The 13,984-nt window shown below is 41.6% G+C and overlaps 1 pseudogene; it reads right to left on the bottom strand.

The window, feature by feature from the left end:
• Positions 1 to 7,163: 7,163 nt before the first annotated feature.
• Positions 7,164 to 8,363, bottom strand: LOC103050700 (actin-1 pseudogene; annotated as a pseudogene).
• Between the last annotated feature and the right edge of the window lie 5,621 nt (positions 8,364 to 13,984).

Below are 13,984 nucleotides of genomic sequence, written 5' to 3' on the forward strand. Positions count from 1 at the left end.
CTAAGGATTGACTAATACCACTTCTCCACCTACTGCATCTTCAGCTATCTTCAACTAAAATGCCTTTGATTGAACCTGGGATTTTCATATAAAGCACATGTCATTTCTGTGAGCTACAGTTCTTCTCCATCATCACACTGAGTAGCAAGAACAGAAGTTTGAAATTCATTCAGCAAGGCTAACTGCTTCAGTTATGATTCAGTTAACACCATGATTAACAAGGACTTTTGAAAACTGGAATCTGAGTTCTGGAGGTTCTCTGATAGTTCCTTCTTCTCACCATTCTTTATGAGAGCGGTGAAGAGTAACAAGAAATAGGGACTAATTATGGGGTTCTTTTTCTATCCAACATGCTTCCTCTTCCCACAGGTGCATTTTCACCTGTGGAAGAAAAGGAAAACATTCAACTATAAAGGTGAAAGTGTTAGGCACCCACTTTATGTTCTCCCCCTTGACCCAAATCACAGCCTATGGAGACTTCCTTCTTTTTAAGCCAGAAGACCATTGCATGCATTTCCCCTGAAATATCCAGTTGAGTCCTGATACTTCTAATGCTGTGGGATATTAGCTGATCTGGGAGGAGTACTATGTTAAAACAGATTAAGCTGATGAACAATGTAGGAAGGTCATCAGCAATCACTTTCCAATGGTACACTCTTTCCCAGAACCCCAGAACTGGATGCCTCAGACCATCATGGTTTTCTCATTGAAGTGATCGTGCTTGCTCACTTGAATCTGCTTATTTTGCTGGACTTCTGAGATTTACCCTATCCTGACTTCTCCAGTGCCTGCCCTTTGGGTTATCAACAGCATGGTTTATTCAGTCTGACAGCAGCTATGGCAGAGTCGCATAGGAACAGAAACAGCCACATTTTTCTAGGATGCTGGAAGCAAGCAAACAAGTTCTAAGCAGGTAAATGGGAAGGCAGCAGATCTGAGTGCCCAAAGGCTCCTAGTCTGAGCTTCCACAGACAGGGCTTGCCCGGGACTTCAGACCATGTCATTTTCTTTGGCAGTATGGCTGAGATGTTGCACTTGAAATAACTTGGAGAAAGGGAATATGAATCTTCTTGCAGTCTTTCTAGGTATCAGAATGATTTCAAACTTCTCTTCGTTAGAAGACACTATATTAGTTACCATGCTCTGACTTATAAGCATGGATTGATCGTAATCAGCAGCAAGCCCCCTTCGTACGAGTACCCCTTCAGTAGATCCTTCATGGTTCCTGCATGTGCAGAACGAAAGCAGCTTCCCTTATTAATTATTCTTGGTGGTACAGCAGCCTCCAGGATGCTTGGATTACAGCTCCAACTAATTACAATCCCAACTAATATGCAGGGATCACTTCTTTTTCTCCATATTTTAGCAGCACTGATATGCTTTCTGAAAGCAAATTCTTCTCTGGTAGAACTCAGCCCACACTTCCTTATTCCATTCAGATAGAATGAATTGTACTTGTCTACATATGTGAGATACGAGATATGTCGAGCTTTTCTAATTGCAAATCACAATGTGCTTGAAGCTTTCAATACTAATTCCAATGCAGCAGTGACATAAAATACATATTGATATTGGGTAACGTTTAGTACTGGGCTGGATAAAGACTGATAACTTGAAAATCAATCCTAGAAGGCACAGGCATAATTATTAGCATCTAGAAAGGTGATGTTGCTTTCCCCTTGTAGAATGAGCTTTACTTTGTACCAGCTCTGATGTGGCTGGGTCTCCCTGCTATGGAGGCTTTCCAGCAATTGGGGGTGGTATGCCAGCAATGCCCCTTCAGGGACAGATACTGTACAGTATATCTAACGTCAGACCCAGTTCCAGCAATTTCCAAGTTAGGTCATGTTCTTCATTTGTGTGTGTGCACGGGATGGTGGTGGGTGGTGGAGGAGGACTGCCTTTGAAAGCTGTCTACAAATTGCAGTTAGGATTCCAAAATAGCAGCATTTGGGATTGAGTCTGGAGATAATATCCCCTTGGTGCTGCATCAGTAGTACTGGGTCCTGGTCTACTTCTGGGCAAAATTCAGGGTGCTCATACAGACTTCGAAAGCGTTGTCGAGCTTACAACAGAAGTTGCTGAAGCCTAATCTATTGTCCTATCAGCCTGCCCATTCATAAAGATCCTCTTAAGCGGCATTTACCTGGGTATTTCAACCATCCAATATAAGGTGGACAGCAATGAGAAAGATCTGCCCATCTAATTAGGCTGACATGCCGCACTCTTTTTCATTCTCCCTGTCCCTTTTATGCCACTTATCTCAGCTGTTTTGCATTGTCGGTTTGTAATATTGACTCTCATTTTAATTTGTCTATTTTTAATCAAATTTCATATGTTAATTTTTTAAAGTATGGGTTAATAATTCATAAACTGTTCTTGCCAGTTTGTTATCTTTTATCTTCCTTTTAAATGGTTTTATTTATTTCCTTGTTCTGTGAGTTTTGGGAGATTGTTGTGAGCTGCCCAGAGTCATTGGCAGTTGGGCAGCACATAACTTTGATAAATAAAATAAACCGGTTTTCCCTAACCTGCTCCTCATGAGATACTGGAGTACAGATCCCATCATTTCCAACTACAATGACTGGAGGGTATGGTAACTAACCTGGAACTCTATGGAGTGGAAAATTATATTTAATAATCTCTTTTCTTGGCTGATCAAATTAATCCCTACAAAACTTTAATCCCTGCAAAAGCAAACAGGCAACATGAACTAGATACAACATACTAGTCTAAAATGTAACTGGGTAGTTTATGGCTCAATATGTTGTGTGAATACAGCTGGGGTGGTTAGTTGATGGTTCAGTATGCTGGATGAATCCAGGCAATTCAGTTAATTCAGTGAACCATGATTCAGTTAACAGTGGATTAGCAACATGCTGTGTGAACAAAGCTATAGTCTGCCAGTGAACATGAAAGGTACAGCAAGGACATCAGTCAGTTGCAAAGTCTCCAGATAAGTGTCAAACATGCAGCTTGCTTTTGGAACATGCAGTTCAAGTCCTGCCTTTTCTGGGGGAGAAATTGGACTCTTAAAGGGCCCTGTTCTCCAGCCTTTAGACAAGGACCCCTTTGGGTTTCTATTTTTTTCTTGAAGGGCTGACTGAGGGCCAATCTTAGGCTTTGGAAAAATGTGTCCTCAAGTTCACAGGATATCTGTTGAGAAATATGGCCTATCAGTGGCCCACTTCCTATATGATATCTTCTGCACTGGAACCTATTACCTCACCTTCAGACAGGACCAATTCTCTCTGGGATGCTTACACAAATTCTCTCAATAGCAGGTTGTCCAGTCAGGTCCATTCTTTTAGGACCAGAGATGCAACAGTGTCTTCTTCTGGGTCAGGTATATAGCACAGCAGGTATATTTTAATGGCAACTGTTTTTTCTTTGTGAGATATTAAATTTGCAGCATTTTCTAGGGAGATCTGAGACATAAGGTTATATTTCTTTACATAAAGGTTGATCATAGAAATATTACGTAGAGTCAGACATTTTAGTACTTGGATAGATGACCAACAGACATCCCAGGGCTGTAGGCAAGACAGTTAAAACGTTTATCTATCTATCTATCTATCTATCTATCTATCTATCTATCTATCTATCTATCATCTCTCTCTCTCTTTATCTATCATCTATCATCTCCTGGAAGAAGGTAACGGCAAGCCAGTTCATCATTATGCCAGGAAACCGTACAGGAATGTATCCATGTAGTTATCGAGAGTTGAACAAAAGCATAATAAACATTGTTAGTGTACATTGAAGAATAAATCTATGGTTTATTTTAGTATATATTTAAAATGCAAAATGTGTCAAGATTTTGAACATGATCCAGTGATCAAAGGTTTCTTCTATTGGGTAGAAACTAGATATAAGAAGAAAGACATATGGAAACTCCTTCAAAGAATGATGCAAATATGAGCTCTGGAAAGCTGCAAAAACCTATACAAAGTAATACCCATTTAAGGATGTCCAGAAACAGTCCAAGGGCATAACAGTGGTTGTTCTAACATGCTGCCCTTTGCTCACACAACATAGCACACCAGCTCTTTTCTACTTTGGATGAAAGGTGTTGTGGGTGAGGGGAATTAACTACATTTGTGGAATTGCCTTGAGTCAAACGGAATGGAGATCCCTCATTCCAGCCCAAAGGCATCCATGCTAACATCTAGATCTGAAGGTGAATTGTCCAGCTCTGCATACTGTATTTCTGGCTAGTGGTTGGAGGATAGAGTCAGATATTACAGGATCTAGAATTTGAAATACAATAGGTAATAGATATTGCACTGGTAGGCACGTCAAAGAAGGCCAAACTCCTGATACAGGGCTGGCCAGTTTGGAGGCTTCCTGATATCTGCTGACTGCAAAGACCAATTTTATATAATCCTGCAGCAAAAGTGAGACCTGAGACCCAAGCAGAAACAGATCTCCAAAGCTTATAATGCAATTCTCCAGCTACTGACCGGTTCAACAGTGTCCCTCATGGTATGCTACATAGCCAAACCTGTGCCAGAACAGAATGTATTTTTACTGGTCAATGACCAAAATAACGTTCTGTCTGTCTGTCTGTCTCAAAAAAAACAAAAACCAAAAAAAATGGCTGGGTGCATTCCAGCCAAGGCTGAGAGGGGCTGCACTTCCACAAGCAAGAGCTATGATCATACTAAATGCCGACCACCTCTGTCTGTAATTAACTGCTGTGTAAGCCTGGGGGAATTAGCACAGCACTGTAGATTCAGCTTTGAATCAAGAGTTTAATCATACAGCCTGAAAACAGCAAGATACACAGTTATTAATCTTTGCGCTGTGCTGTAACCTCAAGTATAATTCCCAATTAATCAGCAGGAGGCAGACATGGCTCAATATTTACAACATGTCTAATTGATAGAGTTAAAGTGATTATAGAGAGCTATTGCTTATGCATTGGTGGGTTTCAGCTGAACTCAAGCTGGGGTTGTGCTCTTCCAACCTCCAGACACCTCTTGTGACTGCCTGAGAGAGCGCCGGGCAAATGGTAGTCCCAAGGCACTGGCAACAGCTTCATTGTGTCCAGTTTGTGCTTTTTCTCAGAATGCCTGTCACAGAATTTACCCAAATAATTGATTAGGTTGCACTACATGTTACTCTTATTACCTGGAATACAGCCCAACGTTTCACATTCAGTACTATGAAAATTATGATTATTTTCCTTTGGTTACTTCATGGGGCATAGAATTTTTCTTAGGTTTTATACAAGTGGCCCTGGTAAGGTATATCTGCATTAAATGGGCAACAGGACAATAAATATATAAATAAGTATGTATTTGTATTTGTATATGTTGGTATGTATACAGTACATATGTTACAATGGTTAGTGCAGAATTTTCTTAAGCTTCCAGAAAGGACTTGTGATTTGTCTGAGAATGCCAACTTATTTCCAAAATGGGGGGAAAAAATTGTATGGAACAGCTTTGGCTCTTGAATAATTTTTTTCTTCCCACCATGACAGATCATTCCTGCTGTCTTCCTTTCCCAGTGTATTTGAGGCCTGCTATGATCTAGTCAGGTTTAAACAGCTGCTCATTGGGAGAGCCATCACTTAAGTAAAAAAACAGCCACCCACCTTTAGGTCAAAACTGCCCAGGTTACAGAGAATGAGTCCACATTGCTGGTTTGAACTGCCACCAATGCTAGTTCATGTTGGGAATATTAGGAAGACAGACTGACAGTTTATTCACTGGCTTCACCAATAGATCATCTTATCTGAGGCTCAAGCTCCTGAGATGTCTTGAGACCCTCAATGTTCCTTCAATAAAGCAATCCAGTATAATCAGCCCCAGCTGTTTGGTTCCTTTCCTATGGAGCTAAACAGGCAACATTATGCTCAGACCCAGCTGGGTGACTGGCAGCTTAGCCAATGACTCAGAGTGTAACACACAAAGATCAGTGTGCATTTAAATTTGCCATGGCAACAAATAGTCCGCCAGTGGTAATTACATAGATCGTCATGGAGACAGGGCAAAAGATGCAAAATGAATCCCCAGTTCTTTGGGGAGTAAGACCATCTCTAAAGTTCCTGGCACATTGTCTCTGGAGACATGAGAGAAGAGACCATATCATCTTCTCCTCCCTACTCTAAAAGCATACTTTTGACCAGATAGCTAGACTAAGGCTCATACACACTGTAGCTATGAGATAACTATAAATGTATCTCAGCTGTAGTGTTGTTTAAGGGGAAAAACAAAGGCAGTGTATACATTGAGAACAGGGAGCTATGTAGGCTGAAGATTTTGGACAAGCTACTTTCTTGTTGCATCATGGCACCAAACCCAGCGACCTGTTGGTAAAGGGAGAATGCCCTCATTATTGCAAATAACACCTATTTGCTACTTCTTTATTACTGTCCCTTGACAATAGCACAGATTTTAATTTCCCTTACTGTTATTATTTATTAAATTTATATGCTGCCTGGCTCCCAATGACTCTGGGCAGTTCCATTCCCATTGTGAGCGCCATAGACTCATGTTCTTAGAATGAGATCCTCTATCTAGCAGCAGCATTTATTAGGAGCAACTGTATTCACTAACTATAGTATTTATCAGCAAGAGCCACATACTTTGCATAGTCCTTTATTTTAATCTTTCTTCCTCCAATTGCAGTGTATCTATGCAACATACTGAGCTTTAGTTATATAGCCAATGTGCAGAAGTGAGTGAAGGAGAGATGGCAAAGGGAATGGGTGGTGAGAGAGTTTTATTTCCTCTGGGTGATGGGTTCAACTGTCTGTATGAGAAAAAATAAGTGTAATATGTATCTGAGACATTGTTTACATTTGTGTATGTAAGAAATAATGCCTTCTTCTAGAACGGAAAGTTGTAATCTCTAACCATCAGTAGTGTACATATGTTAGCTGAATGAAGTTTTCTTATGCTTGAAAGGGATTTTAACAAATTCCTGTTGCAGGCTTTTCAGTCTGGTGCTTCCTGATGTGTGTTAATTACGCTTTGGTCACAGGGCAAATGAGCTGATCGTTTGGAGTGTGATTCCCCTGTTCATACCCATTTCCAGAAATAATGATAAGACAGACTCAAAAGCTGTATAGTCAAAAACAGCGTGTTGTTGAGATGCCCCTTTAACCCTCGTCTCAGCTCAACCTGTCTCACCCATCTGGCTCATCCCCTGGGTTAGAAGCAGTGGCGATGGACAATGAAAGGCCCCTTCTCATCGTAGGCCTGTCTATTGATCCACACATTTTGGAAAGCATTGAGTGAGGCTACAATGGAGCCACCCAGCCAGGCAGAGAAGGTGCGGTTGGGCGAAGCTAAGATGCCCACTTTGCTCTGTGGCTCCATGTTTTGCAGCTCCTTCTTAATTCTTTCGGAGAAGCCACGGAGCATGGTGGTGCCACCAGCCAGTAGGACATTGGAAAGCAGGTCTGCCTGTCTTTCTGGCTTACATTTTCTAATACTGTTTAGGGCTTGGACATGAAGTCCAACTTCTGGGTAGCCCAGCATGGTAGGATTGAAGAGGACTTCTGGACAGCGAAAGCGTTCACTGCCAATGGAAATGACCTGTCTGTCAGGAAGGGTGTAGTCCATGAGGTATTTCTTCTCATCTGCATTCAGTTCAGACTCATACTCTTCAGGGATGTAACAGCACTTCTCCTTGATCTGGCACACCACTTCCATTTCTTCCTTTTGAAAAGGGTTCCCAGATTCTCCCATCAGCTTGGCCATGTGTTCTGTCAAAGCGTTGCCTGCTATGTCCAGGCGATAGGTGGCATGTGGTAAGATATATCCATCATGAACAGGAGCAGTGTAGGAAGTTCCATAGCCAGAACCAATCACCAGCCCACCAGTGCGCCCATATGAATAAACTGACAAAAGTGACTGATGAGCAACAAACATGGCTGGAACCTCAAAGTTCTCAAACAGCAGCTCAGCCATTTTTTCACGATTGGTAGTTGGGGACATAGGGGCATCTGTAACCAACACAGCCAACTCTTCAGGGCATACACTGAGTTCAGTGTAAAATACATGGTGCCATAGCATCTCTAGAGCATCCCAATCTGTCACCACACCATGAGTCATTACCAAATGCGTGCTCACCTCTGCACGCCGTTGTGGAATGCTCTTTCCAATGTAGTACAAAGGGCTTTCCTTTGTCCTGAACCTGGGTATCCCCACAACACTTGGCACAACGGATCTTGGCTTTTCATCTCCAGCAAGGCCACTCTTGGTGTAGCCGGTACCTGTATCTATTACAACAGCAGCATAGTCTTTGTACTTATGTGATAGGCTTGGTTTGGAGGTTGAGGCAGGACCCCTTGAACCAGGCCTGAGTCCTGCAGGACCAGGGCTGCCAGCTTTCTTGTGGCGGCTCATTGTAATGGGACTTTACATGCTCAAGATATGACCAAAAACCCGGACACCAGTCCTGCAGCCTCACAGTGGTGGAAGAAATCCTAACAGTATAGAATGCAGGAACTCTGTCATCATGGCAGTTTCCTAGGTCATGGAAAGATCAGAGTGACATCATAATAGCAGAGGATAGGTTCTGATTCTAAGACAGATATGGAACTGAGATGGAAATGTTTCCAATAGAGATGTTGTCATAAAGACACCCACTGGAAATGTATAATCATGACCTTGTGCTATCTGGACACTTTATAATACCTGAGAGGTTTATATGGTCATGATTCTAGAGAAGCCCTTTCCAATCTGCCATCTTCAGATTGCTTGATGAGTATTGGAGAACTGTCCACTGGAAAGTGGGGGCAGGCTCTTCCAAGAACTGAAGGATGCCATATGGTAATTAGTCACCTACTTACTTCATTAATGAAGAAATTGGGATGCAAGAAGGCCAAGGAATTGGATTCATGAAGCCCTTTATACATTGATTGCAGTGCCATGACTGCCACTTTGACTTTTTTGACCTCTGTGGATGCTACTGTTTGGGTCCTTTCTGTACTTTGTTTTTTTGATGTGTGTTTTTGATATTAGATTTTAGTGAAAGGCTAACTATGCCTTGTCTTGTAGCACAACTCTATTGCAGACCCACAGTCTGAACAGTAAATGCAAGCACTGCGGTGAGCAAAAAGTCATGAAACAATAAACTACGTTGCAGAGTGACTTAATCACTGTCAAGGCTTGAGACTGTTCTACAGAAGAAGGAGAGCTTTTTCTTCCTTTGGGTCTTCTTTACATGCACATTTTTTCACAAATACATTTGGAGTCCTTTGAGTTCTAAAGATTGATTGATTGATTATGTGCCATCAAGTCGGTGTTGACTCCTAGAGACCACATAGATAGATTTTCTCCACAATGATCTGTCTCTAACCTGAACCTTCAGGTCTTCCAATGGTGCACTCATAGCCACTGTTACTCCATCTTGCTTAGCAAAGCAGATGGCCATGTATAATGTGCATGATGAGAGTAATTGCTGGTTGGGGCACCTAGCCAGGTGCATATATTTTTTGAACATTTTAAAATTTATTTTAAAACATTTAAGGAAAAAAATAAATGACTATATAAAAGCAAAAGGAGAAAGTGAAAAAGGACATAATGGATGGAAAATAAAATATCAGTAAACAAACAGAATTTACAATTGTCATAAAATTAAAATATTATTTCATTATTTCATTGATTAATTAATTGAATATATGCATATAGAATTCTCACTGAAGGCACAAATGACCAGGTTCGAATTATCCTACTTCGGATACATAATGTGAAGACCCAGCTCTCTGGATGTGATGGAATGTGAGGGTGACCTTGGAAGCTGGGGGGAGGGGGGGAGAGATGCCACCCAGGGAATGATCAGATAAAAGAGAAAGGAGTTCTCAGCAGAGTAATGGCCAGAGAAAGAAACTTGGAAGGACCCGCCCTAACTACTCAGGCAGTAAATAGGGAGGGCAGGAGATTTGTACTTTCAGACTTGCAAGATTCTGTTAATGTAGCCTTCTAATAAAGTAGAATTAGCTCATCTAGTCATGTTTCCTGTCCGGTTTACCTGGAAGGGCTGACACTGGAGGAGGCTGGGAAAGATGGAAGGAAAGAGAAGAGGATGAGCAGCAGCAAGGTGGATAGACTCAGTTACAGCAGTGATGAGAGCACTGTTGTAAAAGCTGAAGGACCAGGTTAGGGACTGATCATCATGGAGAAAATCTATGTGGTCGCTAAGAGTCGACAATGACTTGGTGGCACGTAATCAACATATCAAACCTTTGTTGAAGTGACTGCGCTGGCCACCAATTAGCTATTGAGCCAAATTCAAGGTTTGGGTCATGACATTTTGGGCCCTAAATAGATCCTGTTTCCCATAAAAGATCCAGTGATTTCCTGAGATAATCAGGAGTAATCCTGCTATATATCCGGTGGCTACTTCTGGGTGAGCCTTCTCTGTGGTGACATATCCCCGCTGGAATGCTCTTCCCTCTGACATTCAGGAACCACTGAAGAGAAGACCTTTTAGGCATTTCTTCACCCATGCCTTTCCAATATGGGAGAATATGCTCCCACTCCGTTTTTTCAGTGGATATGTTTTATTTTTTTAATTGACTATTGTTTTATATTGATATAATGTATTGTTTCTTAAGTTTTTTACTTCTATTTTTATTGCCTCATGATGCTTTGGCATAGGAAGGGGTACAGGAAAATATTAAATAAAGTATAAAGAATAAAGAATAATTTAATTGATGTCATGACTGTCCAGAACACCAAGTTCAGTTATAGCATCCAGATTGTTCTGGCTGACTCCAGATCTGGTCTGACCGATCCTCACTTTCCATGTCTAGCCCTGTGAATTTGAATCACTTTGTATGAACTTGAGTTCTGCATGGTGACATATACAGGTGAAACTCGAAAAATTAGAATATCGTGCAAATGTTCATTTATGTCAGTAAGGCAACTCAAAAGGTGAAACCAATATATGAGATAGACGCATTACATGCAAAGCCAGATATGTCAAGCCTTATTTTGGTATAATTGTGATGATTATGGCATACAGCTTATGAAAACCCCAAATTCACAATCTCAGAAAATTAGAATAGTGTGAAAAGGTTCAATATTCTAGGCTCAGTGTCCCACTCTAATCAGCTAATGAATCCATAACACCTGCAAAGGGTTCCCGAGCCTTTAAATGGTCTCTCAGACTGGTTTAGTAGGAATCACAAGCATGGGAAAGACTGCTGACCTGACAGTTGTGCAGAAAACCATCATCGACACCCTCCATAAGGAGGGAAACCCCCAAAAGGTAATTGCAAAAGAAGTTGGATGTTCCCAAAGTGCTGTATCAAAGCACATCAATAGAAGGTTATGTGGAAGGGAAAAGTGTGGTAGAGAAAGGTGCACAAGCAGCAGGGATGACCGCAGCCTGGAGAGGATTGTCAGGAAAAGGCCATTCAAAAGTGTTGGGGACTTTCACAAGGAGTGGACTGAGGCTGGAGTTAGTGCATCAAGAGCCACCACACACAGACGGATCCTGGACATGGGCTTCAAATGTCGTATTCCTCTTGTCAAGTCGCTCCTGAACAACAAACAACATCAGAAGCGTCTTACCTGGGCTACAGAAAAAAAGAACTGGTCTGTTGCCCAGTGGTCCAAAGTCCTCTTTTCTGATGAGAGCAACTTTTGCATCTCATTTGGGAACCAAGGACCCAGAGTCTGGAGGAAGAATGGAGAGGCACACAATGCACGATGCTTGAAGTCCAGTGTGAAGTTTCCACAGTCTGTGTTGATGTGGGGAGCCATGTCATCTGCTGGTGTTGGTCCACTGTGCTTCATTAAGTCCAGGGTCAACGCAGCCATCTACCAGGAGATTTTGGAGCACTTCATGCTTCCTTCCACAGACGAGCTTTATGGGGATACTGACTTCATTTTCCAGCAGGACTTGGCACCTGCCCACACTGCCAAAAGTACCAAAACCTGGTTCAATGACCATGGGATTACTGTGCTTGATTGGCCAGCAAACTCACCTGACCTGAACCCCATAGAGAATCTATGGGGCATTGCCAAGAGAAAGATGAGGGACATGAGACCGAACAATGCAGCGGAGCTGAAGGCCGCTATTGAAGCATCCTGGTCTTCCATAACACCTCAGCAGTGCCACAGGCTGATAGCATCCATGCCACGCCGCATTGCGGCAGTCATTGCTGCAAAAGGGGCCCAAACCAAGTACTGAGTACATATGCATGCTTATACTTTGCAGAGGTCCGATATTGTTCTATTTCCAATCCTTGTGTTATTGATGTCATGTAATATTCTAATTTTCTGAGATTGTGAATTTGGGGTTTTCATAAGCTGTACGCCATAATCATCACAATTATACCAAAGTAAGGCTTGACATATCTCACTTTGCATGTAATGCGTCTATCTCATATATTGGTTTCACCTTTTGAGTTGCCTTACTGACATAAATGAACATTTGCAGGATATTCTAATTTTTAGAGTTTCACCTGTAGTTTAGAGTATGAATTTTCTGGCACAATGGCAGGAATCCACCCTAAGCTTTTGCATCTCATCCCTCCTCTTTTTGCATCCAGCAGAGTTCCCTCTTGATTCCCCTGGTAATGGTATCTATAGGAGAAATTTTCTGAATCTGAAGCAATGGATTGTTTCCAAGTTTATGTGTTGGACTGTAAACCTTTGGCATGAGGACGTCCATGTCTTCACATTTTATTCCCCTTAAGGAGAGGGCTGAAACATTATCCTACAGGTTTTCTGTGCTCAGTTCCTTGAAGAACAAACTCGATTTCACAATGAACTGGGCCTTGGTTTAAGGAGTCTCCTTAGCTTGCTTTCTCTTCTGACCAGACATAGGGAATTAAAAAAATAAATACATCTGTGTGGCTAATCTGCCTTTGTCACCTTAATTTTCTTGGATTGTCAGAGAAGCCACACTTGTCTCTCTGTATTCAGCTAGTATTAATGACAAATGCAGTTTATTCCAGTTGCCTAAGAATAAGCCTGAAGATCCATAGCAAAGCAGACAGCCTGTTCACAGCCCAGGGCAGAATAGGCAGGGGAGGAGGATGGGGAAGTAAACAGTCATGTGTTTCTAATGTGGAGTAGTTGAACTCATTATGCCAGCATTTTATAATCAGCAGGAATATTGATGACTGCCTGATGAGGATCAAACATCAGCAATTGATCAGAGGGACATTCAGGGCATTTCAACATCAGTGGGTAAGAATGGAGAGGATCTGAATGTACAGAATGAACAGGAATCAGATGTAAGAGCAACCTGTGTTAAGTGCACATTAGTATTCAGTTATTCTTCCCTATTACTTTAACACATACCCAATAGAATGCAGTGCTTCATTATTTTATTTATACCTAGTGTGTTATACCTCCATGGCTGGATTTTGTTATACCATATTTCAAGCAAGTCACTGACCAAAATAAAGTAAGTCTCTCTCTCCTAGTTATAAGGTCAGGGAAACAAATCAGGTTCAGGGACAAGATTGTCCTATCCAGATGATGTCAAAGCAGAGTTCCTTCAGAAGTCCCAGCCCTAGGCCAGCTCTTGTTGTATACTTGTCTTTTACTGTATTTCGGCATGCTAAGCTTTGATCAGTAGCTGATTGGAATTAAGACATTTTAAGCACCTCAATTCTGAGATGAATTGAGAGGGGGACAATCTGTGCTCTGGAAGAGATAAGGGTGCAGAGAAGAATTGGAGACCCAAGACACATAAAGAGAAAGCTAGAAGGACCAGATAAGAAACCTCTGTGAGTTATATTTACCCTCATTCCAGATTAAATTGCTTAAGAAACCGGGATAGTGCACTTCCAGGATAATGGAATCGTACCAGATTATACAGATCAACTCATACTGGTAACCAGTATCTGTGCTCAAGCTTCTATTCATATGTTAAAGGACACATAGCATTTGTGTTAATGAAGCGAGTATACAATACAACTAATAGTATGCCCAATTTCAGTATGTACCAAGATATATTTGGTATGTTTATGCTGGGCACTTGCTTTCTGCTCATTGATTTGTAG

The sequence above is a fragment of the Python bivittatus genome, unplaced genomic scaffold (genome assembly GCF_059951505.1).
Source record: "Python bivittatus isolate LINGU-HERP-01145 unplaced genomic scaffold, Pbiv_v1 ctg000080_np1212, whole genome shotgun sequence".
Taxonomy (NCBI): domain Eukaryota; kingdom Metazoa; phylum Chordata; class Lepidosauria; order Squamata; family Pythonidae; genus Python; species Python bivittatus.